This window comes from Natator depressus, chromosome 2 (genome assembly GCF_965152275.1).
Source record: "Natator depressus isolate rNatDep1 chromosome 2, rNatDep2.hap1, whole genome shotgun sequence".
Classification (NCBI taxonomy): domain Eukaryota; kingdom Metazoa; phylum Chordata; order Testudines; family Cheloniidae; genus Natator; species Natator depressus.
Window position 1 is genome coordinate 40742690 of NC_134235.1, and position 25021 is coordinate 40767710.

The 25021-nt window shown below is 48.8% G+C and overlaps 1 protein-coding gene across 2 annotated transcripts in view; it reads right to left on the reverse strand.

The window, feature by feature from the left end:
* Window positions 1-24764, reverse strand: part of CPQ (carboxypeptidase Q) — a 246820-nt gene extending 222056 nt beyond the window's left edge. The window contains exon 1 of one of the 2 annotated variants that reach the window (XM_074944062.1): window positions 24508-24762. The gene's annotated coding sequence lies outside the window, so the exon portion shown is untranslated. Of the gene's footprint in view, window positions 1-24507 lie in introns of both variants that reach the window. The other variant, XM_074944063.1, reaches the window with a different exon arrangement.
* Window positions 24765-25021: the final 257 nt, after the last annotated feature.

A 25021-nucleotide genomic window follows, 5' to 3' on the forward strand; every position in this document is an offset into this window, starting at 1 on the left:
ACAGTCCCTGCCACAAAGAGCTGACAATCTAATTAGACAAAAGAAAGGTTTTGAAGAGAGAGGCACAGAAGTGACTTGCCTAAGGTCACATAGCAGGTCAGTGGAAGAATAGCTCAGTCATCATGTCCATTCAGTCTTTGGCTTGTCTAATGAGATTGCTAGCATAGTGCCTGTTGTGATGGTGGTTTTTTGTGATAGGGCCACTTACAACTGCAGTCAGAACACCAACAATCAGGGTAACTGCACTTTTATTCCCCCTTCGGGGTCCACCAAGGGCACCCACTTTAGGCTCCCAGCTCTAACTGTCACCCCTCTTGGACAGAGACCCACGTCTCACTCCCTCCTGACTGGCATTTTAAGGCTGCACTGTTCTCTAGATTATAATGCAATATCTCCAGCAAGCCACACTTCCTCAACAGACCAGCGTCTACACTTTGCCTACTCTCCAAAGGCTAGGACCAGTGTGTTGCCCACAGTTATAAGCTACTATCTGGCGTTTTCTGAGCAAGCACATTTATTCTTCAGGTAAAAGCATTACAGAAAAAGCATATAAAAACCTACTTGCTTGCTAAAAAGCTCACCAGAGGTCACCCATCAATCTCACAGGGTCCTCATAGGTCAAGTCTTTCCGACCCTTCCACAAGGATTGGGGCCCCTCCTTGGACAGAAAGTACATTTCCTGCATCAGAAAGAAGGCCCTGAGTCAGTTAAACTCAGGCTCTTGATCCAAAAGCCCTTTCTTTTTCTGTTGGTCTCTAAGAATCCAGTCTGAACCAGTATATGTAAGCCTCTCCAGAGGGCGGTGTCAGGAATCAGGGCCTACAGCAGAGCCAGCTCTGGCCAACCTAACGAGCACAACTGGCTTGTAGTAGGTAGCCTGAGTGGTTGTGCTGCCTGATTGATTGGAATAGCCATCATTAGCAGACCAGCTCTTACGCCCAGTAACAGTTCAGTTGCTGCTTAAAGCATTCACCTATGGCTGCGACAGTTCCTGTGCCTTCTCGTCCACAGCCCTGCTCCTGTCTTGGACACAGCCATGCTCCTGCCTTGCCTCACTCCATGTAATCCGGTTCTGACCCGCAGCTCTGAATCCTAACCTTTGACTTCAGCTCTGGCATCTGGCCTCGGACTCCAGTTCTGACCCTAGGCTCTGACTCCCATCTCCCAACTCTCACTGTGACCCTTGGCTTGGGCACCCAGCCTCTGATTCAGGCTCTGACCTAGGCCCCGATTTCTGTTCTAACCACCAGGCCTGACTCCCACTCTGACCATTAGGTATGACTCCTTCAACCACTAGACATGACTGCCCATGTCCCAGTCATGAGACAGGCAGTACTTCTCTGAAGGTGTTAGAGCCTGAATGAATTTGCCTAATCACCTCCCACTGTTAGTTGTAAAACACAAACCATTCATTTAAATCAATGGATCCCAAAGATAGATGTAACCTCACGCAGTATCGCATTCCGCCCCCTACAGAGGTTACACACAATCCCTGCCCACAGTAATACATAAACTTAATACAATAAGGTATTTCAAAGACATTGCAGGAAATTGCCATATTTGTCACAATATGGACACTCACAACTGGAAAATGAAGTAACACTACCAAATGTCAACCAGATATTAACAACTTTAGTGACTAATGTCTGTGGCAAGAGTCAGACTAGCCATTTACATGTCATGACTCTAGACCCCATTCCTAAATTCCTAAGTCATGCAATTGCTCTTCTGAAAAGCGTTTTTAAAAATTGACTTTCATATTCTGAGTTGTAAAATGTAATTATTTTGTTCCAAGCTTTAACTCTACTCTTGTATTTTTCTAGTAAGAAAAATCTTCAAGGCAATTATTTTTAAATGTAAACTGTAGCCACTCATTATCTATCCCAGTAATAAACATCTCTAAATCTTTGTTCTCAAGGAATACTTGCTCACAGATGGAAATGAACTAAGGTAACATTTAAAATTAAGTTTAAGCATTGCTTGTTTTCAAACATGATGCCTTTGTGCTATGTAAGCCTTTGGAGAGTAAGCTTGAAACCACTAAAATATTAGGGGCCAGGAATGAGAAGGGGAACACAAAGAATTATTGACAAATGAATGCATATTATGCAGAGTAGAATACACATAAAATGTCTATGAATCCCAGGTATCAGACTGAAAAAGCAGAGTTATAAATGACAGACCCTTATCTAGAGTAACCCTGATGTAACAGTATAATCCTGAGTAGATTTAAACAGAGTTAAGGCTCCAAGACACTTAATAGAGGATTGCTCTTATTTATTACTTAGTGCACAATAGCACCAGCCATGAGAAGTAATTGAATTATCATTTTTACAAGTTTAAATCTCATTCATGTGCGAGACATACAATGTAGCATTATGCTATATACAATATAAACAATATAGCATTATGCTAATCATTTCAAGTATTATATTAGTATCATACACGTCATACATACTATATTGTCTACTGAAAACTAAAACCAATAAGATACTATTATATTGGATTATCTATAAAGATAAACACAAAATGTACTTACAATACTGTTTTGTCAATTTAATCATACTTCCTGTTGCTCTTAACTGGTGTCCTATTGCACAAGACTTCCAAAACGCTTGACAAACAGCAAGATCTATGAATACTTTTTCTTTCAGACTTTTCTCAAAGGAAAAATCTTTTAGAAATATATATAAAAATGGTACAAAAGTAGTCTCTTATTAAATATTGTTAATACAGATCAACTGTTATAGCAGAAATACATCTCTTAACAATTTAATTTAACACAAAAACAGGTACCAACAAAAGCTTTTCAATCAATGTAGGAATAGCTACAATCCCAAAAAAGTTTAGCTTTAGTCCACCAAGGAAGAGTTTTCCAAAATTCTAAGAATATTCACCAGGGCGTGGCTAATTTTGTAAACTATGAAACAATCTTCTCTCAATAGATTCATTGATTGAACCTCATGGTATTTAAAAAAAAATAATAACCAAAATCAGTCCTTAAAAATGTTCACAATTTCCTTGTCCCAGCTGCCAAATTATCCATTTGTTTCATGGTCTTAATAGGACAAGGCTGGAACTGTACTCAGGTCATAAACATTATGGGAGGATACTGCTCTTGGCAAGTAAAAGCTGACTATAGGATTACATATGCCATCTTGAGCCATATATCTTACAACACTGGTGACAGCACTAAGGATTGTGAAAGTGTATATAGAAAGCCCTCTCTCCCTCCCCAAATATATGCTAGCCCTTTCCCTCCATCTTTTCAGTAACAGATATGTTCTACCATTAAACATGACCTGTAGTACTCCTCAAGATAAACTAAGTTAAACCAAGTACAATAGGAAAGAAAACAGCAAGGGGAAAAAAATGTTCATCCCCAATGCCTAAGGCCATGTCTACACAAGTACTCCGATTTTACAGAAGTCGATTTTTGGGAACAGATTGTATAAAGTCGAGTGCATGCGTCCACACTAAGGACATTAATTCAGCAGTGTGCATCCACAGTACCGTGGCAAGCGTCGACATTCCGAGCGGTGCACTGTGGGTAGCTATCCCACAGTTCCCGCAGTCCCCGCTGCCCATTGGAAGTCTGGGCTGAGCTCCCAATGCCTGATGGGGCCAAAAATTTGTTGCAAGTGATTATGGGTAAATGTTGTCAGTCAACCCTCCCTCCCTCCGTGAAAGCAACAGCAGAAAATCATTTTGCGCCCTTTTCCCTGGATTGCCCGAGCAGACGCCATAGCACGGCAAGCATGGAGCCCGTTCAGCTCACCGCAGCAGTTATGACCATTGTAAACACCTTGCGCATTATCATGCAGTTTATGCAGAACCAGAACCTGAAAAACCAGGTGAGGAGGCGATGGCAGCACGGTGATGAGGACATGAACACAAATTTCTCTAAAACCGCAGTCCCCAGCAATTTGGAGATCATGGTGCTACTGGGGCAGGTTAATGCCATGGAACACCGATTCTGGGCCCGGGAAACAAGCACAGTCTGGTGGGATTGCATAGTGTTGCAGGTCTGGGATGATTCCCAGTGGCTGTGAAACTTTCGCAAGCGTCAGGGCACTTTCATGGAACTTTGTGACTTGCTTTCCCCTGCCCTGAAGTGCAAGAATACCAAGATGAGAGCAGCCCGCACAGTTCACAAGCGAGTGGCAATAGCTTGCAATGCCAGACAGCTCGGTAATCAATTTGGAGTGGGCAAATCTACTGTGGGGATTGCTGTGATGCAAGTAGCCAACGCAGTCATTGAGCTGCTGCTATCAAAGGTAGTGACTCTGGGAAATGTGCAGGTCATACTGGATGGCTTTGCTGCAATGGGATTCCCTAACTGTGGTGGGGCTACAGATGGAACGCATATCCCTATCTTGGCCCCAGACCACCAGGGCAGCTAGTACATAAACCGAAAGGGGTACTTTTCAATGGTGCTCCAAGCACTGGTGGATCACAAAGAACGTTTCACCAACATCAACGTGGGATGGCCAGGAAAGGTTCATGACGCTCGCGTCTTCAGGAACTCTGGTCTGTTTAGATGGCTGCAGGAAGGGATTTACTTCCCAGACCAGAAAAGAACGGTTGGGGATGTTGAAATGCCTATAGTTATCCTTGGGGACCCAGACTACTCCTTAATGCCCTGGCTCATGAAGCTGTACATGGGCACCCTGGACAGTAGTAAGGAGCTGTTCAACCATAGGCTGAGCAAGTGCAGAATGGTGGTAGAGTGTGCATTTGCATGTTTAAAGGGTCGCTGGCGCAGTTTACTGACTCGCTCAGACCTCAGCAAAATCAATATTCCCATTGTTATTGCTGCTTGCTGTGTGCTCCACAATCTCTGTGAGAGTAAGCGGGAGACGTTTATGGCGGGGTGGGAGGTTGAGGCAAATCGTCTGGCAGCTGAATACGCACAGCCAGACACCAGGGCGGTTAGAAGAGCACAACAGGAAGCGCTGCGCATCAGAGAAGCTTTGAAAACCAGTTTCATGACTGGCAAGGATACTGTGTGACACTTCTATTTGTTTCTCCTTGATGAAAACCTGCCCCCTTGGTTGCCTCTAAATTCCCTATAAGCCACCCTCCCTCCCCCATTCAATCACAGCTTGCTTGCAAAGGAAATAAAGTCAGTATCGTTTAAAAAACATGTATTCTTTATTAATTAATTATAAAAATAGGGAGATAACTCACAAGGTAGCCCGGGTGGGGTGTGGGAGGAGGGAAGGAAAAGGCCACTTCAAAACTTGTTGAATGACAGCCTTCTGTTGCTTGGGCTGTCCACTGGGGTGGAGTGGTTGGGTACCCGGAGCCTCCCCCCCTCCGCATTCTTGGGCATCTGGGTGAGGATGCTCTGGAACTTGGGGAGGAGGGAGGGTGGTTAAACAGGGGCTGCAGAGGCAGTCTGTGATCCTGCTGCCATTCATGAACCTCCACCAGACGCCCGAGTATGTCCGTTTGATCCCGCAGTAGCCCCAGCATTGCCTCATGCCTCCTCTGATCTTCCTGCCACCACCTCTCTTCACATTCATCAGCCACTTTCCTGTACTCTGCTACTGTGTCCCTCCACACATTCTGCTGAGCTCTGTCAGTGCTGGATGACTGCATGAGCTCAGAGAACATTTCATCGCGCGTGCGTTTTTTTCGTCGCCTTATCTGAGATAGCCTTTGGGACGGAGGAGGGAGGCTTGAAACATTTACAGCTACTGGAGGAAAAAAAGGGAGTGAAGTATTTAAAAAGATATATTTTACAGAACAATGGCTACACTCTTTCACGGTGAACACCACTATTCACATTACAAAGCACATGTGGGGGGAGGGATAGCTCAGTGGTTTGAGCACTGGCCTGCTAAACCCAGGGTTGTGAGCTCAATCCTTGAGGGGGCCATTTAGGGATCTGGGGCAAAAATTGGGGATTGGTCCTGCTTTGAACAGGGGGCTGAATTTGATGACCTCATGAGGTCCCTTCCAACCCTGACAATCTATGATTCTATGTGACCTTGGTACAAGGTCGCATTTTGCATCTTATCTTGAGTGCCTGTGGCTTTGGTGTTAGAGATCACACACGCAGTGCCAGGCAACAGAATTCGGCTTGCAGGCAGCCATGGTAAGCCATACTCTTTTGGCTTCTGCAACCTTCATAACAGCAGCGCCCTCCTCTCCCATACCAAGCAAAGCACGTTGAGTTGGCCATTTAGTTCTGTGGTTTTCCTGTTAATGTGCAGCAGCAGAAACCAAACTAACCTCCCCTCCCCCATCCAATTCTCTGGGATGATTGCTTTACCCCTCACCCCACTGCGTAGCTGGTATCAGGGAAAATCCCTGCTAGCCAAACGCAAACAGCTCAGCGCCAATGCCCGGCCCCCCACCACCACCACCACCACATGGCTAACTGCGGGGAGGATTTCTTTTCAGCCACAGGCAAACAGCCCAGTAGGAACAGGCACCTCTGAATGTCCCCTTAATTAAATTCCCCTATTTCAACCAGGTTACCATGAACGATATCACTCTCCTGAGGATAACACAGAGAGATAAAGAACGGATGTTGCTTGAATGCCAGCAAACACCGGAACCATACGCTGCCAGGCTTTGTCATGCAATGATACCAGATTACTTGCTACTAGCATGGCGTGGTAAAGTGTCCTACCATGGAAGATGGAATAAGGCTGCTCTCCACAGAAAACTTCTGCAAAGGCTTTTAGAGTACCTCCAGGAAAGCTTCATGGAGATGTCCCTGGAGGACTTCCACTCCATCCGCAGACATGTTAACAGACTTTTCCAGTAGCTGTACTGGCCACGAATGCATCCCAAGTCATCAGGGCTACTTAATCATTAAAAAATGCTTGCTTTTAAAACAGGTATTATATTTAAAAAGGTACACTCACCAGAGGTCCTTTCTCTGCTTGGTTGGGTTGGGAAGGTATTTCAGTTAGAGTGATAAAAAGATCCTGGCTGTCGGGGAGAATGGGGTGCTGTGTGCTCTCCTCAAGCTCATGCTCCTCCTCATCTTCCCTGTCCGCAAAATCCTCAGGCATGGCGGAGAGTACCCCATCATCGGAATCCACTGACAAGGGTGGGGTAGTGGTGGCAGCCCCCCTTAGAATTGCATGCAGCTCAGCGTAGAAGCGGCATGTCTGGGGCTCTGTCCCGGAGCATCGGTTTGATCCTTTGGTTTTCTGGTACACTTGTCTGAGCTCCTTAAGTTTCACACGGCACTGTGTTGTGTCCCTGCTGTAGCCTCTGTCCCTCATGGCCTTGGAGATTTTTTGAAATGTTTTGGCATTTTGTCTTTTGGAACGTAGTTCTAAAAGCACGGATTCCTCTCCCCATACAGCGATCAGATCCAGTACCTCCCGTTCGGTCCATGCTGAAGCTCTTTTTTGATTCTGGGACTGCATGGTCACCTGTGCTGATGAGCTCGCCTGGCCAAACAGGAAATGAGATTCAAAACTTTCCCAGTGCATCCGAGTTCAGAGTGCTGTCCAGAGCGGTCACAATGGTGCACTGTGGGATAGCTCCCGGAGGCGAATACCGTTGAATTGCATTCACATTAACCCTAATTTGAAACGGCAATGTCGATTTCAGAACTAATCCCCTCGTCAGGGAGGCGTACAGAAATCGGTTTTAAGAGCCCTTTATGTCGACAAAAATGGCTTCGTTGTGTGGACGGGTGCAGAGTTAATTCGATTTAACGCTCCTAAATCTGACAAACTCGTAGCATAGACCAGGCCTAAGTGCTGCTCTGGAGCTTCAGTTGTCTTTAACGTACCCTCTTAAGTATTTCTAGTTACTAGAGTTTACATTAATCAGACTTCCCAGGCCTGTTGGCCCATGACCATTAAGGGAATAAAAGTTTTAGACTCAATTCCCTCTGGACACTTCTCTTCGATTTAGTTACACACTATTGGTGATTTTGGGAAATTGCTCATCTGCTCATCAGACTGGAACTGCATGAACACCCACCCCCTCAGTAAGTCGGTGGGTATGAGACCTCTACTGCAGAGGAAGAGTGAAACTTTTTGGCTATCAACATGCAGGCAAAATGCAACCTCTACCTTGCAATTGCCATCATCAAACCCAGATAATGCAGCTTCCATGCTTTTTTCAGCTTCTTGCTGAGATAAGGGTTTGGATGACCAAAAGCTGACTAAAACTCAATCCAAAAAAAGGGGGAGTTGATGCAGGAAGGTTGGGAGAAACATCAGAAGGGTACATGAACAATCCTTCATTCAAGAGGTTTACAGCCTTAGACTGCTGATAGTTACATGAGAGCCTTACCCACTTTCGATTGCTTCTAGTTTCACAGGTGGATGAAAGCTCCTTTTCTTTTTCTGATAATGCAGAACATTATGGGGAACATTTATCTCTGGCTTAGGACTTCACCACATTTATCCATGCTTTTGAGAGATCTAAATTAGATTTACTCTACATGGAGCAATCCTTTGAGAAGCCAGTGCAGGACACGAATGCAGTTTGGTCAAGTTAACTGTATTTCGGCCTCTCTCTCTGATAACAACACTGACTTCCTGTTTGCCAAACAGTACAATTCCAGGTGGCAACATTGATCTATAAAGGCCTATACAGAGCAGGTCCTGGCTACCCGAGATTACCTCATTCCATGTTTACCACTGCAAGTGGAGCTCAAAATCCCTACATGTGAACTTCTGGAGGTTACGCAGCCTCACTGGGGTGCTCTCAACTCTGACGTTGACTTTCCCCATTTGGTGCAGAGCTCAAAGCCTTGTCTACATGGCAGTACTGTTTGCTTCCAATGGGTACAGCTGAGCTGGTGCTGAACGTGGTTGGTTATGGAGACACTTGCAGCCAACTGTTTTAGCTGCCCATACTGCTGATGCCCATTGTCATCAATGAATACTTTTCATACTGTAGAGAAGGATGAAGTGAGCTCACTTTTACACCTTCTCAGGTTTTTGTCAAAGGATATAGAAGAGTATAAGGGGCAGTGTTGCTTTTATGGTACAATTGAGGTTGGGGGTGGGAAGTTAGACACCATCCACCCTAGTTAATATTATTTGTATGGGTTTTTAAAATATGGTATATGTACACATAGTTTTATAGATAAAACTAATAACAGTCTTCCAACACACTTTTACAAAACTCCCATTCAACAATTATCAATTGCGGCGTGAGTTCCGGAACTTCAGAAACCAAAATTCTAGACAATTCAATTTTAGCACCAACACACAGAGAAAGAGCATAAAAGAAGTCCCAGTTTCCTCAGCGTTGCACAAACAAAAGGAGGACAACATTTATTTCAAGGAACACAAAGTGAGGTATAAAGCAAAAATCAAAAATAAAATGTAGTCTTCCGTTTGGCATTAATTATAGGCTGGGCTAATAGCATGACTTATTATTAAGGGTGTCTGGCATGTCCATTATAGACCTTACTTTTAGTATTATAACTTTCTCAAACATTTACAATTTGGGATCAGATTTCCCATACTGGGGATCCGCTTCAGACACAGTTCTTTGGGAAAAGTTTAGAGAAAGCAGTTTGGCTGTTCTTGAGAACAAAAACAACATTTTTCCAATGTTAAAAATTTCAGGTGACTACCTTTGAAAAGCTGTAGCATGCATGTAATTTTAGAGAAAAGGACTTGAAATTTGGCAGAGGGTGGCCCTTGTGTCAGGGATATGCCTTTTGTTTTCCCCATGAAAATCCACCCACATTTAGCCAAGCTATAAGCCTTTGAAAAATCATAGCTTGAACATATTTAGGAGAGACTTGCTGAAGCTTTGCAGCTTCATTCCCCTGAACTTTTCCTACATTTCAGCTCTTAGCTAGTGTGGGCTATGCTTGGGCTGGGCACCAGAACGGAGAGCAGGGAGCCTGTCTCTTCTGTGCCCTCAGTGCCTCTCCTCCCCACTCCGGGCCCAGGTAGCATGGAGGAAGAAGCTGCCCGATTTGACAGCAGAGGGAACAAAAGGCAGACCTGGAGGGGAGCCGAAGAAAGAAATAGTATCCTTACCCATGGTCGAGAATCCCATTCTGTAACTGGAAACCTGAACCGGGCTAGGTACCTGTATTGTCCACGGCCTGGCAGATCCAGGTAGCAAATGGGTCATGAGGCAGCAGGGACTGAATAATGGACATTAGGCTCTCATCTACCATTCTGTTGGGAAAGCTGGATGGTTGAAGGACTGTCAAAAGAGGATCTGTGTGGGATTCAATGTACTCATCTTTGCGGGCTGAGATCCACCCTTCCATTTCTAACACTCAGGTGGTAAGTCATGACAAACTCACATCAGGGAACAAATAGTGACCAATCTGATGCTGATTTAAGTTTCAGGCTGTACAAAGATATTCCAAGTTCTTGTGGACAGTAAGGACTTGAACTGGGAACCAGGTTCCTTCCAGAAGGTGATGGGGTATCAAGACAGCCTTTGAAGAATGACATATGTCATACTTCCTTTCTGCCAGAGTTAATTTCATGAATAAAAAGCATGTGGGTGGAGCGGCTTATGTGGACCCGTTTGTTGAGTCTGTACAGCTGTCAAACTTTGCAGTGCAATCCAGATCAGTGAGGGCTTGTGTCACCACCTGCCTTAGAATCATAGGACTGTTAGGGACCTCAAGAGGTCATCTAGTCCAGTGCCCTGGACTCATGGCAGGATTAAGTAACCTTAGATGCATTGTAACCTTGTAAACCTTGGTGCCTTAAAATATTCTGCTGCTATAACTCCCTTGTCCGGATGTTCCCAGCCAGCATACAAGCATGCACTGTGTGTCTATGTGATAAGCAGCTCTGGTCCAGCAACCTGCTTGTTACCGTCACAGGGAGCTCCACTCACTCCTTGTCTGGCACCTCCTCCTGGTCACTCGGGGGATTAGCTCTCGAGGTCAATACACCCTTCCTGCGTATGCACACCATCACTCCATCTCTCTCTCTGGTCTGCAGGCCCCATCCCGTTCCAAGAACCACAATCTCCTCTTCATGACTCAGTCCTCTGGCCAGGTCACTCAGCATTCATCCCAGTTCTGGGGTACAGTCCTTTAGTACTCTGTCACTCCCACAGTGACCCAGGCAGTCTTCCAGTTCACTGCCCTGCCAGTGCCACTTCTCCAGTGGAGGATAGGGGAACCTGGGCCTGTCCTCTACTCCAGGTTCCAGTCCAGGGACCCTCAACCCAGCAGTTCTGGGCTCTATTCTCCCAACCCTCACTGATCTTTCCCCAGAGGAGCTATCAGGTAGGAAAACCCCTTGATAAAATGTCAGTAAAAGTTGGCAAAACAGGAATCACTGTCCCTCCCACAAGCCCCTCAGAGCTGTCCACTCAGAGACAGTAGATATCTTATGTGGATCCATAGTCAGCCCTTCAGGTGACATAATGTACCCCAGGAACTGATTGTGCTCTGACTGAAATCACATTTCTCTAACTTAGCAGTAAGACGGTTCTGTTGGAGGCTTTTCAAGACACGGCACATGTTAGTCATGGAGGACCTGGTTCGCTGAGAAGAAAGGATATCAAGGCAAATCATGATGAACCAATCCAACACGTTTCTAAATGTATCAAGGCCACTGCACAATCCGAAGAGCATTACCAAGTACTCGAAGTGCCCATATCAGCAGAAGGCAGTCTTCCACTCATCCCCTTCCCAAATACAGACCAGTTTTAAGCTCCACAGATGTCCAGCTTCATAAAGATCTTAGCAGAACAAAGTCTCTCAAATTGCTCACTGATGAGTGAAAGTATATCAATTCTGGATGGTTATCTTATTCAAGGTTCAATAGTCTATCCATGGGCACAGGGAGCGATCTTTTTGGCCTTAAAAAAAAACTAGGGCTCCTGCTAGGGCCATAGATGTGCAGGTGAACCCCCTTTCCAGATTCTCTTGAAGGTATTCTTGGCGCACCTGCAGCTCAGGCTCTGAGAGGGAATAGGTACATCCAAAAGGAACCTCACCTCCTGGCTGAAGGTCAATAGGGCAATCATAGTGGCAATATATCAGTCTTTTTCTGATTGAAGACATCTGCCCGATCCCTGTACTTGATTAGTACAGCTGGGGCCACCAGGGGAGCTGCAGGTGTGGACAGAGGTTCTGCTGACTTGATCCTCCTCTATTCCGAGATCCCCAGGGGTGTTGGGTTTCTTTGGGTTTAAACTACAAATGGCCTCCATCACAGAACTGAGTTCAAGGAAAAAAGAATGCTGGCAAAATGCCAAGCAAAAACAGACCATGTCTATTCCCTAGTGAATAGACGGAGCACGTCTAGTGAGCCATGAGATGCCAAAAGTGACTGGGAAATGCAGGCAGCAAACTAAGCCAAACTGAAAGGTTTCAAAATGACCCTGAAGAGTTGTGACTTCCAAGGGCGCTATCTCTTGCATGACAAGCCAGATGAGAGGAGGGCCCCATCAACAGATTCCACAAGGTCAGGAACAGCCTTGCTGTGTGTCAGGATGCCTTGTGCCCAGGCAAACTTCAAGTCCATAAAGTTCCTAGAGAAGCCGGAATCGACCAGCACTTCTAGACTGACCTTCTGCGTGGTCAGACAAAACGGAAGCTGGAGGGATGTTGGCCACTGGCTGGATGTTATAAGAGCTCCTGTGGACAGGTACGTGCTCTGCATGCTAAAATGAGGGAAGGAAAACTGGTCTCGCCCAGACTCCTCTAGTGTGGCTGGTATGTTTCCTGATCAAGATGTGAATCGGGCCTTCCATGAGCAGAATGAAATGTAATTTCCTAATTGTCCACAATACGGACAGGGATACCTCCCACCCCCACCCACCGTTGAGACTTCTCCCCTTCAGAAAGGGTGTGTAGGCCATATCGACCTGCATGGGTTCAGTCTGTGAGGTGGGCACAGGAGATTGACTGTCAAAACCTGCATGACTCAGAGCACCATCTTTCTTTCTTGGTGGTATTTGTCAATTTGAATTCACAGATCAATGAAAGGCAGATGTTAATGTACAGTGTCATGGGATGCACCACTTGCTGCTTGTCTGGCACCTCCTCCTGGTCGCTCTGGGGATTAGTTCTTGAGGCAGACACCCCTTCCTGGGGTCACACACCATCACACCCTCTCTCTCAGGTCTGCAGCTCCTCTCTCATCCCAGGAACCGCAGCGTCCTCTTCGTGACTCAGCCCTCCAGCTACATCATTCAGCTTTTTCCCCTTCTGGGGTATATCAAAGGCTTTCCTTCAGCACTCCTAAGCAGTCTTCCCATCACTGCATCAGGTGCCACTCCAGTAGCTGGTAGGGGAACCTGGGCCCGCCCTCTACTTCAGGTTCCAGTCCAGGGACCCTCAACCCAGCAGTTCTGGGCTTTACTCTCCCAGCCCTCTCTGCTCTTTCCCTGGACTGCTTCCTACCACTCCTAGTTCCCCTTCTTACTCTGGATGGACCAGCTCCAAACCCTCCCTTCCTCTTCTCAGGGAGTGACTGCCCTTTCCCAGCAGCAGCTCCTGCCTGTTGCCAGCTTCCTGGCTTTATAGGCCCCATCTATTCCTGCACAGCTGAACCTGCTTGCAATCAATTCCCTGCTCCCTGCTTCTTCCTCCAGATGCAGCTTGTGGAGTTAATAGGCCTACCTGGCCACCTTAACCCCTTCCAGTCCTGTGTGGGTGGACACCCTATCACATACAGATCAGTAAAAGCGACCAGGCCAGCCAGAGGCCCTATCTGAGCCATCTCATCCTTAACATCATCATTAAGACCATGCCAAAAATGACGGCACTGAGCGTAATTATCGGCTAACCCTTAGGGTCCGAACTGCAGAACTCTGCCCTGCAAAAGTGGTTCGGGTCACCAAAAATCACCAACGTGGCTTGGACAAATTCTTCAAACTGCTTCAAGAGGGGACTGGACTTTTCCAGGACTGGGGAGGCCCAGGGCAGTGCCCCCTCTGTCTGCAAGCTGATAAGCGCTGCCTTGGTCTTGTTGGTGGGAAATGTCTGCAGGCACAACAGGAACAGGAGATGACACTGGTTTAGAAACCCACAGAATGTCCCCCAGTCACCATAAAGCTTGTTGGGTAAAGGTCTCTTCAAGTTCTCGGTAGGACTGGGTCACAGGTGACACAGCTTGAATTTGCAAGGTAGCATTATGCACCCGCAGGGCATTGATCTGAGTCTGTAGATTCTTCAAGGTGTCCACTAGCTCTGCCAAGGAGATGCTGGGTTTAATGGGGTCCATCCTAGCAGCTAACCCACGTTCTTTTGGGCTGCTCAAACTGTCAGCACTGGGGCATTGGCAGTCATGCCTAGTGGTTGGAGTTGGAGTCAGGAGTCAAGAATCAGAAGCAGCAATCAGAAGAGGAGCCAGGGGTCAAGCAGAGCTAGAGCTGGAGCTGGAGTCAGAAGCAAGCAGGGCTAGAGCAGACTGAAGCAAAACTGTGAGCAAGGCTGGCCCAAGATTGATCACATCTGTGGGTATACACATAGAGCTGCCATTGACCTGCCCCTGGGCTTAAAAGCAATCCTCCTGGCTCCCTGGAGACAATCAGGTGGGCCTACCAATCAGGTGATCCTACTGCAACCCAGCTAAGCTCCTTAATTTGCCAGGAGCCTGGGCTGACTAGTCCTCAGGCTCAGCTGAAGGAGCTCACTCCTGACACAACCCTGCTGATGTGACCCATATGGATGTCAACAGGATGACACTTGATGGAATTTGTTTTTTTTCAGTTTGCTTTTTTAAAAAGAGGAGTGTTACCTAAAAACTAACCCCAAAACACTATGTAGAATCTCTATGTAGAATCTAAGTTATCAGAGATTGAAACAGATGTGAGAACAGCTAAGGTAGCATGTTATGTACCTAGAAGTCTCTTCCAAAGACAGGTAGCCATATTTTCAATAGAGCACCGCTCCCATTTTGTCACTCAAAATGAAGTGCCAGTGGGAGCTGCTGCATACTGAGCACTTTGAAAATCTGACCACCTCATTCAGGTGCCTAAATGGGTACAGCACGTTCTTTGACAAAGTGGTCCAGAAGGCCCTATTCTACCCACTGAAGATAATGGCAGAACTCTCCCTGGTTTCAATGGGAGCAAGAGCAGGCCCTAACTCTCAGAAATAGCAGCATGCTCATTACCTCTGTATCCCAGCATGACATTTTCACTGGTCTGCACAGTTTTTGTACCTCTATGTTGTTAGAACATTATTAAGGCTGCAAAGTCAAGCACCCAAAAGTTAGGAAATGTCAGAAATAAAGTTGTCTTATTTATTGTACACTATTCAAACCCTGCTCTGAAGACAGAATTATTAATTTGCTTGTGGACTTTTCTCATCATGGGTGCTTATTACCATAGTATCTGAGTACTGATAACATTAATTTTCTCAGCACTCCTGTGAGGTAAATTGGAATCATCCCCAATTTACACAGGAAGAACTGAGGCACAGAGAAATTAAGGCCAAACTTATCAAGTGTCCACTAACTTTTGGGTCCCTAACGTGAGTCACCCTAAGCCCTGATTTTTCAGAGCACTTGGCATTATATAGCCCTTTATATGTTCAAAGCACAGCTGCCATTGATTACTTCAGTTGCAGTTGTCAGTCCTCAGCATTTCTGAAAATCAGGTCCCAGCTGTCTCAAGTTGGGCACCCAGAAAATGAGAAACATACAATTAGTGACCATCTGTAAAAAGCCTGGTTTAAGTGACCTGCCCAACATCAGAAAGGAACTCTGCAGCAGAGGCAGAGATAGAAGCCAGTTCTCCAGGGCAGCCTTCAACTGCCTTAACCATGAAATTATTGTCCTTATCACAGGGCTAGTAGCATCTGACCCCCTTCTGGTCTCACTCAGCACACCCTCTCGTGTCAGGCCTTGTGCCTTTATCTATTCCAGGATAAATTCTGCATTTCTCCCACTCTTAGACCAGGTGCTAGGCTACACTGCAGTACCCTGTATATCAATCATGCTTATCCTGCAAGTTTGACTGGGTTTAGTATCTGTGGTTCTTCCCTTCAGGAGTTTGTGATCAGTCGTGTGCGTAGTGACCAGACAGTCTTCTTACAACCAAAGTATTGTTGATTTTAACAGTAAGTACAAAGCATTTCAAGAAAAGGGATTTTAAAACAACATACATGCATGTCTATCTTACCTAAAGGCTTACCCTCCCTTACTGGTAGTCTAAACACACCAAGCTTCTTCAGACACTCCAGAGGACCCTGTGTCTCCATCTGGTCCCCCTCAAACAACATCCCTCCACCACCTGAGAGTGTTATTTTTTATACTGCCAGTCCTTTTAAACTTCTGGATCCCAGACCTTGGCCCCACAGGTCAATCAGTTCTGCAAATCGGCTGGAGCCAGGAGGTAGAGCCACGTGGTCACACCTCTGCTTAGGAGCTGGAGGGAGATGCTGGCAGCTTCCTAGGAGCCGCCTGAGCTAAGTGCCACCTGCAGCCCGCACCCCCTCCTGCACCCCAAACCCCTGCCTGGAGCCCCCTCCTGCATCCCAAACCCTGGGTCCAGCCCAGAGCCCACACCCCAACTCCCTACCCCAGTCCGGAGCCCTCTCCTGCACCCTGAACCCCTCATTTCTGGCCACACTCTAGAGCCCGAACCCCCCAGCCCAGAGCCCGTACCCCTACCACACACCAACCCCCTGCCTCAGCCCAGAAACCTCTCCTGCACCCCAAACCCGTCATCTCTGGCCCCACCCCAGAGCCAGTACCCACAACTGGAGCCCTCACCCTTACGCCCCCCACACATATCCCAAACCCCTGCCCAATCCCGGACCCCGAACCCCTCATTTCTGGCCCCGCCCCAGAGCCCACACCCCCAGCCCAAGCCTGTACCCCCTCCCGTACCCCAACCTCCTACCACATCCCAGATCCCCCTCCCACACCCTGAACCCCTCATTTCTGGCCCCACCCTGGAGCCTGCACCCCCAGTCCAGAGCCCATGCCCCGTCCCACACTCCAACCCCCTTCCCCAGCCTGGAGCCCTTTTGTGCACCCCAAACCCCTCATCTCCAGCCCCACCCGAGCCCGCACCCCCAGCTGGAGCCCTCACCCCCTCCCGCACCCCTACCCCAGCCCAGAGCCCTCTCCTGTATGCCAAACTCCTCATCTCTTGCCCCACCCCAGAGCCCGTACCCACAGCCAGAGCTCTCACCGCCACTCCCCCCACACACACACCCCAACCTCCTGCCCAAACCAGTGAAAATGAGCGAGTGTGGGGGAGAGCAAGCAACAGAGGAAGTGGCCTCAGGAAAGGGGCAGGGCAAGGGATGGGGCAAGGGCAAACACATTTCACAAAGTGATCACTCCATATCTGAGCTCTCAGATCTTGCCCTTAAAGGAAACCTGCACACCTTCAAAAGATAAGCCGGGGAATTTAAATTCAAAATTCTGCTGGACACTAAAAAAATTCACTTAACAGAGACATTGTGGCTCATTACAGCAACTTGTAACATACCCTGCTGCTTCCTAACCCTGAATTGTCCACTTCCTTTTAAGTGGCATCTGTGAAACCCTCATGCTTAATATGTCCCATCATAAATTTAGCACAGGCACTCTGGTTATCTTCTCCAGACCTGAGGAAAGCTTGTCCCTTTCACCACAGAAGTGGGTCCAATAAAAGATGTTACCTCGCCTACATTGTCTCTCCCTTTACACTCCATCTATGACAATATAGTAGAAAATATCAGAATCACTATTTGCCAGTTGTTACCAGTTACCACATAAGCTTTCTATTCTCAATATAGGAGGAAACTGTGTGACGTGTGATACCTGTTTTTAAATGCTGACATTTTTAATAGAGACCACTGCATATGCTGGGACAGTATTTCAAAATTAAGTTTTGAAACCCACCCATTTAAAAATATAGCCTAATTTTTCGAAACCAACTAATGCTTCTGTGTCCCAATTTTTGGGTGTTCAAGCTGAGACGCTTTAATGGAGGCCTGATTTCCAGAAAATACTGAGCACTGGACCTTTGAGGGGAAGAGAATTTTTTTAAAAAGTGCCCCTTTTAAGCTTGGGCACCCAAAAATCTCTAGTCACTTTTCAAAATGTAGGCATACATTTTTTTAAATGGCATATCATTTTCCCCCTTTTAACACCAAAAGCAAAGGCCAGTATTTTTTTCCCAGATTCTGTCGGAAATTACAACTTTAGGAAGTTTTCCTTCATTAGGAAATTAGGGTTTAGAACATTACAGATGAGTTAGTTAAGACTTCATCACATCCGTTAGAGAGGAAACATAACCGACTTCAGGTCAGCTTAAGAAAGATTTCTATTTAATTTCACATTTTGAGACTCTTCCATGTGCATAGAAACAAGTATCTAAAATTGTTGAAACTGTGTGTGACAGACAAGATTTCATGCATAGGCCGCACAGCACCTTCTATTATTCTATTATTCATTACATCTGAAGATTCTAATTGCTTGGTACTTTTTATAAGTGAAATATTTTTCCCCTGCAGCTGCCACTTCTTTAGTGTGCTGCCATCTTCCTCCCTTAACCTCTCACAACTGGAAGGGATGGCATAAATGACCAGACCAAGCTTTCAACCTTCAAACAAAGAAAGTAAAAATTTTACTAGTCACTAGAGCAGAAATGAATAAATGAATCCCTAGTGTACCTATGTGCTTGGGTAATTATATCAATAATAAACTTGGCCTTATAAGTCACTTTCTTCACTATTTGGCATTAAAGAATGCAACATGTGCAAAACCATACTATAAACCAAATAAGAGGAATTCACATGTTCCCTAATGGCAGATGTCTCCCAACTATGGTCAGTGGTAGGTTGTTCTTTCCCAGCTCACATTTGCAATCTGTTCTTGTCTGTCTTGGTACTTTATTTTTATGTTGTTAACAATAGTTTGAATACCAAGGAACTAGCCAAGGCAATCCAAAGATTTGGCGTGAATTTGCAAACTTCTGCTGGCCAAGTCTTGGGTCTGTCTATATTTGACACAAACCTCGTCTGCAAAACAGTGTCCAACCAGCTTTAAAAAACTGTATCCTGGGCAATACTCATGGCTGTCATCTAAGCCACAGCAGATACAACACTGGAAGAAATTAGTTTAAGTTTTCAAGAGACCAACAATACATAACTGACATTTTATGAAGTGGACTCTTTTTATTCAGATTATAAAGTTATTTCTGAAGAACCTGAGACAATAGACCACCCTGGGAATAAATTCCAATAAGAGCCTGTATTCTAACCCGAACACCACCCAATCAAAATCTGACCAGCCTTTTTCACCCTAGCTTTACACCTACATGCTGCTAAGACTAATAGTAAGTCCTCCATCCCAACACATGGACTCAGTCTTGCTCATGGTCATACCGAGAGCTGCACATTACACAGGTGCTATACCATATCATGTGTTCCTGGAAGTACATTTGTGGAGACACAAATCTCAGGGTGTTAAAAGAAAGAAATTAAAGTGGGGGGGAAAGAGAGTAGGAAAGCATAACACACACACTTTCCCTTTGCTGAGGATCTGTGCATTATTATAACAGGCAGGCACATCAGGCTTGACTTTCAGAGGTATTAGAGTCTAATAATTAGACATTCACAACTCCAGGTGAAATCAATGGAAACTGCACACGTTCAGTACCTTTGAAAAATCAGGCTCATAGTAACCAGGCAGTGGGAATGTTGCTTTTCATTTTTCCAAAAGTGCTACTGATTTTGAGTGCCTCAGTTTTTGGGTGGCCAACTGAAGATACCTGGGGCCTGATTTTCAGAAGTATTATTTACAGCTCCTATTAACTTCAACTGGCATTATGAATGGTACCTAAGCACTTCCAAAAATCTGGAAATCCTTTGGGGCACACTGAATTAAAAAAAAAATAAAAAACAAAAAAAAACCCCACAGTGGTTGCATTTCAAAATTTTGTCTTTAATCTTTCTCAAAAGTGTAGGAGAGTCATGCTCTCCTTTGAAAATAGGTTATTTTTTGCTTCCCAAAAGACCATTGGTTTTCCAATTATTCTCCTTGAAGTACAAAAAGTATCCAAACTGTATAATGCGTTCTTAGAACATGGGTCACTCTGCATCAGTCACAGGTTTTGAATCATTCTATGATGTGCATTTATATCCAAGAGCTGCACCTTAGCTTTCCACTATCCTGATGTCACTTCTCTCCTCTTCTCCATTTTATACTTGTCTCTCTTTTGCATAGTTCTCAAAAAGGAAATCTTTGAGCATGGTAGCAGGCCCCTTAAGCGAAATGGGGTCCAGCACTCCTGTTCCAGTCTGAGGGGAGCATGGCTGCCCTGAGAGGTAGAAATGAGAGACAGCCCAAAGATAAGGGGAGTTCAGAACCTACAGAAGGAGCTGCAACATGAGCTCACTGAGAAAAGCAGAACTGAGAGCTTCATGAAGGAGACACAGGTAAGAACTCCCTTGTGAGCAGGGGAGCCAGATAAGGCCACTTAAAGCAGAAGACAGGAGAACAGTTAGGGTGGGTCTCCTACAAACTTCCCCAGCCCAGAGAGAGCTGAAGGCTGAAAGCAACAGCAGCAGATGCCTGCTGGCTCTCTGAGCCAGAGAGCTGGATCTGGAGGGCCAGAGAATGCTATGATCTGGTGAATGATAGAAGGGTAAGCTGGGGGAGAGCTAGAGCCGGGCCTGGAAAGGAAACAAGGTGGAGAAACACCCCAGCTACAGTGACTGGGGTGAGGCACAGTGAGAGACGCTGGAGTTGTGGTGAGCAACGCTGAAGCTATACTGGGTATGTTGGGGCTTGAAAGATTTAATGTACTGCTGGGGCTGTGCTAGCAATGTTTGCACCAAACCACCAACACAACTGAACAGGTGAAAGAGGCAACAGAGTGGCACAAACTGATAGCAGGCACTGAGTGCCTGGTACCATTTTTACCATATGAGCCATATGGAAATACATGTGAACAGAAGACTTGTTGGTAGAACCGTTTCAGCTGCGGGCTGGTAAGAGCAACCACCAAAGCCATTCAGCCAAATAATCACACAGTGTCCCATGAACAGGAGCCCTTTAAGTGCTTTTTAAAAAAATGGCACCAGGTACTGACTTAGCAGAGCCCTAAGTGCAGCCTGGCCCAACAGCACAGAGACCTGTGGAGAAGTCACAGGAAGGATGGGGTGCAAAGGACCCTCTGCAGCACTAATGCACCCCCAGACAGTGCCGGTTTACAATGGCGTCAGTGGCTCCATGAAGCTGGGCCCATGCTCAGAAGGGGCCCCGGCCTGCTCTGCTTGCACTGTGCCCTGAGAACCCACCAGCTCCCCCACCCCACCCCACCCACCACTTGCTCCTCTAGGCTCGCCCACCAGCTGGCCGAGGGCTCCTCTCCACCCCCTGCCCCACCCGCCGGCTTCTTGCTGGCAAGTTAAAGTAGTATGGATCGGATGAATGGACTATAAAGTGGATAGAAAGCTGGCTAGTTCGTCGGGCTCAACGAGCAGTGATCAACGGCTTGATGTCTAGTTGGCAGCCAGTATCAATTGGAGTGCCCCGGGGTTGGTCCTGGGCAGTGTTCCCGCTAATTTTTCCCACCCATGTGCGGAATTAATTTTGTTATGTGCACCAATATGGAGGTGATACGTGAGGGTTGGGGTGCAGGGGTGTGAGAGCTCCGGCTGGGGATGAGGGGTTTGGTGCGGGAGCGAGCTCCAGCGAGGCGAGAGGACTCCCCCGCAGCTCTCTCTCCCCGAAGCAACACCTGGGCTGCGAGGGAGAGGTGCCTCTCCCTGCTGCGGCAGCTCTGGGGTTGGGGCTGCAGGATAGGTGCCCCTGCCCTGGCCCCAGCAGGTCTGGGCCGGGGCTGGGTTCGGGCCAGGGAAGGGGCGCTCCAGCTGCACCTGGGTCCAGGCCGCACTGCCCTGGCCACATCTGGGGCCAGGCCAGGCCACGCCACCCTGGGTGCACCTAGGTCCAGGCAGGGTCACTCTGGCCGTGCCTGGGTCCACGCCGCCCTGGCTACGGCTAGGGCTAGGATGGGCCACACTGCTTCGGCCATGCCTGGGCCTGGGTCTGGGCCGGGCCAAGCTGCCCCGGCCGCACCTTGGATCCATGCTTGGATCTAGGCTGCGTCAGGCCATTTCTGGGTCTGCACCGCCCCAAGCCGCACCTGGGTCCGGATCAGGCCGCTCCAGCCACGCCTGGCTCTGGGCCGCTCCTGGGTGCAGGCCACAGCTGGGGCTGGGCCGCCCTGGCCGGGCCGGGCACCCTGGCCATGGCAGGTTGGAGCCGGGGGAGGGGCGCCCTGGTCATGGCAGGTTGGGGGCCTGGCTAGGTTGGGGCTGGGAGAGGGGGAGGGGCGCCCCTCCCCCAGCCGGTACCTGGCCACAGAAGGTCTCCAGGCGGGTTCCCTGAGCACCTGCGCGGTGCTAAATAGGCTGCTACATGCTGCGCAGCTTACAGGGAACTTAGGTCTTGGGGTCAGTTTTGTTCAACATCTTCATTAACGATCTGCATGATGGGAGGATTGTACTCTCAGCATGTTCGTGGATGACACTAAGCTCGGGGGGGGGGGGGGGGCTAGATATGCTGGAGGGTAGGATAGGGTCCAGAGTGACCTAGACAAATTGGAGGATTGGGCCAAAAAAAATCTGATGAGGCTCAACAAGGACAAGTGCAGAGTCCTGCAATTAGTATGGAAGAATCCCGTGCACTGCTACAGGCTGGGGACCAACTGGCTAAGCAGCAGTTCTGCAGAAAAGGACCTGGGGATTACAGTCGGTGAGAAGCTGGATACGAGTCAACAGCGTGCCCTTGTTGTCAAGAAGGCTAACGGCATATTGGGCTGCATTAGTAGGAGCACTGCCAGCAGATCGAGGGAAGTGATTATTCCCCTCTATTCCACATTGTCGAGGCCACATCTAGAGTATTGTGTCCAGTTTTGGGCCCCTCACGACAGAAAGGATGTGGACAAATTGGAGAGAGTCCAGCAGAGGGCAACAAAAATTATTAGGGGGCTGGGGCACATGACTTATGAGCAGAGGCTGAGGGAACTCGGCTTATTTAGTCTGCAGAAGAGAAGAGTGAGGGAGGATTTGATATCAGCCTTCAACTATCTGAAGGGAGATTCCAAAGAGGATGAAGTTAGTCTGTTCTCACTGGTGGAAGATGACAGAATAAGAAACAATGGTCTAAAGCTGCAGAGGGGGAGGTCTAGGTTGCATATCAGGAAAAACTATTTCACTAGAAGTGTGATGAAGCAGTGGAATGGGTTACCTAGGGAGGTGGTGGAATCTCCATCCATAGACGTTTTTAAGGCCCAGCTTGACAAACCCCTGGCTAGGATGATTTAGTTGGGGTTGGTCCTGCTCTGAGCAGGGGTTGGACTAGATGACCTCCTGAGGTCTATTCCAACCCTAATCTTCTATGATTCTCTTTGCCCCCTGGCCAGACCCCAGTGCACTTCCGGTTCCGGAAGTCTCTGCTTCCCACCACCTGTGCGGCCCCACCTGCCTCCCTGGAGCTGAGCCGCCTGGGACTGGTGCAGAAGCCTGGCCAGTCTCAGCCAGTTGATGGGGGGCAGTGTGGGGAGCTTGTCTGGGCCCCTCTAGGCAAGTGGGTGCTGAGGGAGGTTGGCTGGGGCAGGCCCCAGCCTGGCTGATCGTGCCACTCCCGGGGGGCCAGAGTGATTCTCCGCCCCGGGACCAGCCCTGACTGTACTGGCAGCTCAGCCCGGCAGACACAGCCACCTCCCAGCAGGGCCAATGAGTGTGGCCACGAGGCAGGGCATGGAGGAGTGGGTCTCTAGGGGGGTGCTGGGCTGTGAGGGGGCAGGGAAGATCTGTGTGTTGGGGCACTAGGCAGTGGGGGTTCAGAGTGGTGTGCTGGACAGTTGTGGTGGAGCTGTGAGCAATAGGGCACTGGACAGGGGTGGTGGTGTGCAGGGCGCTGTGCATTTGTGGCAGATCTGGGGGGGGCGCGCTGGGCACAGCAGGACCAAGGGGGCTCCAGCCATAGGGAATCGGGGGGGGGGGTTCCCAGTGTTGGGGGAGGGGATTGTGTGGCTCGGCATTGCCTGCCCCGCGAGGGAAAGGGGCATGCTGGCAGCACAGGGCTGGGCGGGCCACTGTGCATCTGGCAACTGCCAGTTAATAGATAGTGCCCTCGCACTGGGCTGGGCAGAGCGGGGCCACCCCTGCCATGCCATGCCCCAGGCCAGCTCCTTGCTCTGGGGGCTGGCCCCACCGCACCATGCTCCATTGCCCCCATGGGGGCCCACAAACGGTTAATGCGGCCCGCCCGAGGCAGGCAGGCAGGCAGTGCCCCAGCCCCAGCACCGCTAAGGGAGCACAGACAAGCAGCAGGGCAGCCGCTGGGCGCCCACGCAGCCCTAGGAAGGGGGGGTCCCCTAGCGCCAATGCAGGCACCACTGGTGGCTCTGCCCGTCACGGGGAGGCGGGGGGCAGCGCTCCCGGGACAGCACTGGGGCCCGGGCCCACAGCCCCGGCAGTGGCAGAGGCCAGCGACGACCCAGGGGCCCCAGGAGTCGAGCAGGCAGGCCGAGCCCCGCGCCGGCTACTGCAGCAGCCCGGCCTCCCCCGCAAGCTACAGCAACAGCAGCCGGAGGAGAGAGAAGCGGCTCACGCACCTTCCCCGCGCAGACCCACCGGTCCCAGAGCCCCGCAGCCGCTCAGCCCGACGCGCTGGCTCGGAGAGAAGCCGGCTGCTGCAGGCGGCGCCACCTACGCTGCAGATCAAAGCGCGGCGGGACGGAGCCGCTCGGCGCTAACTAGAGCTTCCCGCGCCCCGCTGCGTTTCCTCATCCGGCCGGGCTCAGAGCCGGGCCCGCCCAGAGCGCCAGGCGCAGCCGCTGCGAGGCCCGCCGGGGGTGTCTGGCAGAGCTTGCCCGGCCGCGAGGGCCGACGCTAATGGAGGGCGAAGAGCGAAGCAGCCGTCCCCTCCCTGGGTGGGGGCCCGCTCCCCTCTCCGACCCCAGCTAGCTCCAGCTCGGCCGCCTCTCCTTCGGGGCCTGCCCGCACACGGCCCGGCCCGGCCCGGGGATCAGGCTCCTCACATGCCCCACTGCTTGCCGCTTCTCCGGCTTCTGCCGCAGGCTGCTGACCTTCCACTAGCTGTGAGGGGCTCGGGTGGGCGAGCAGGAA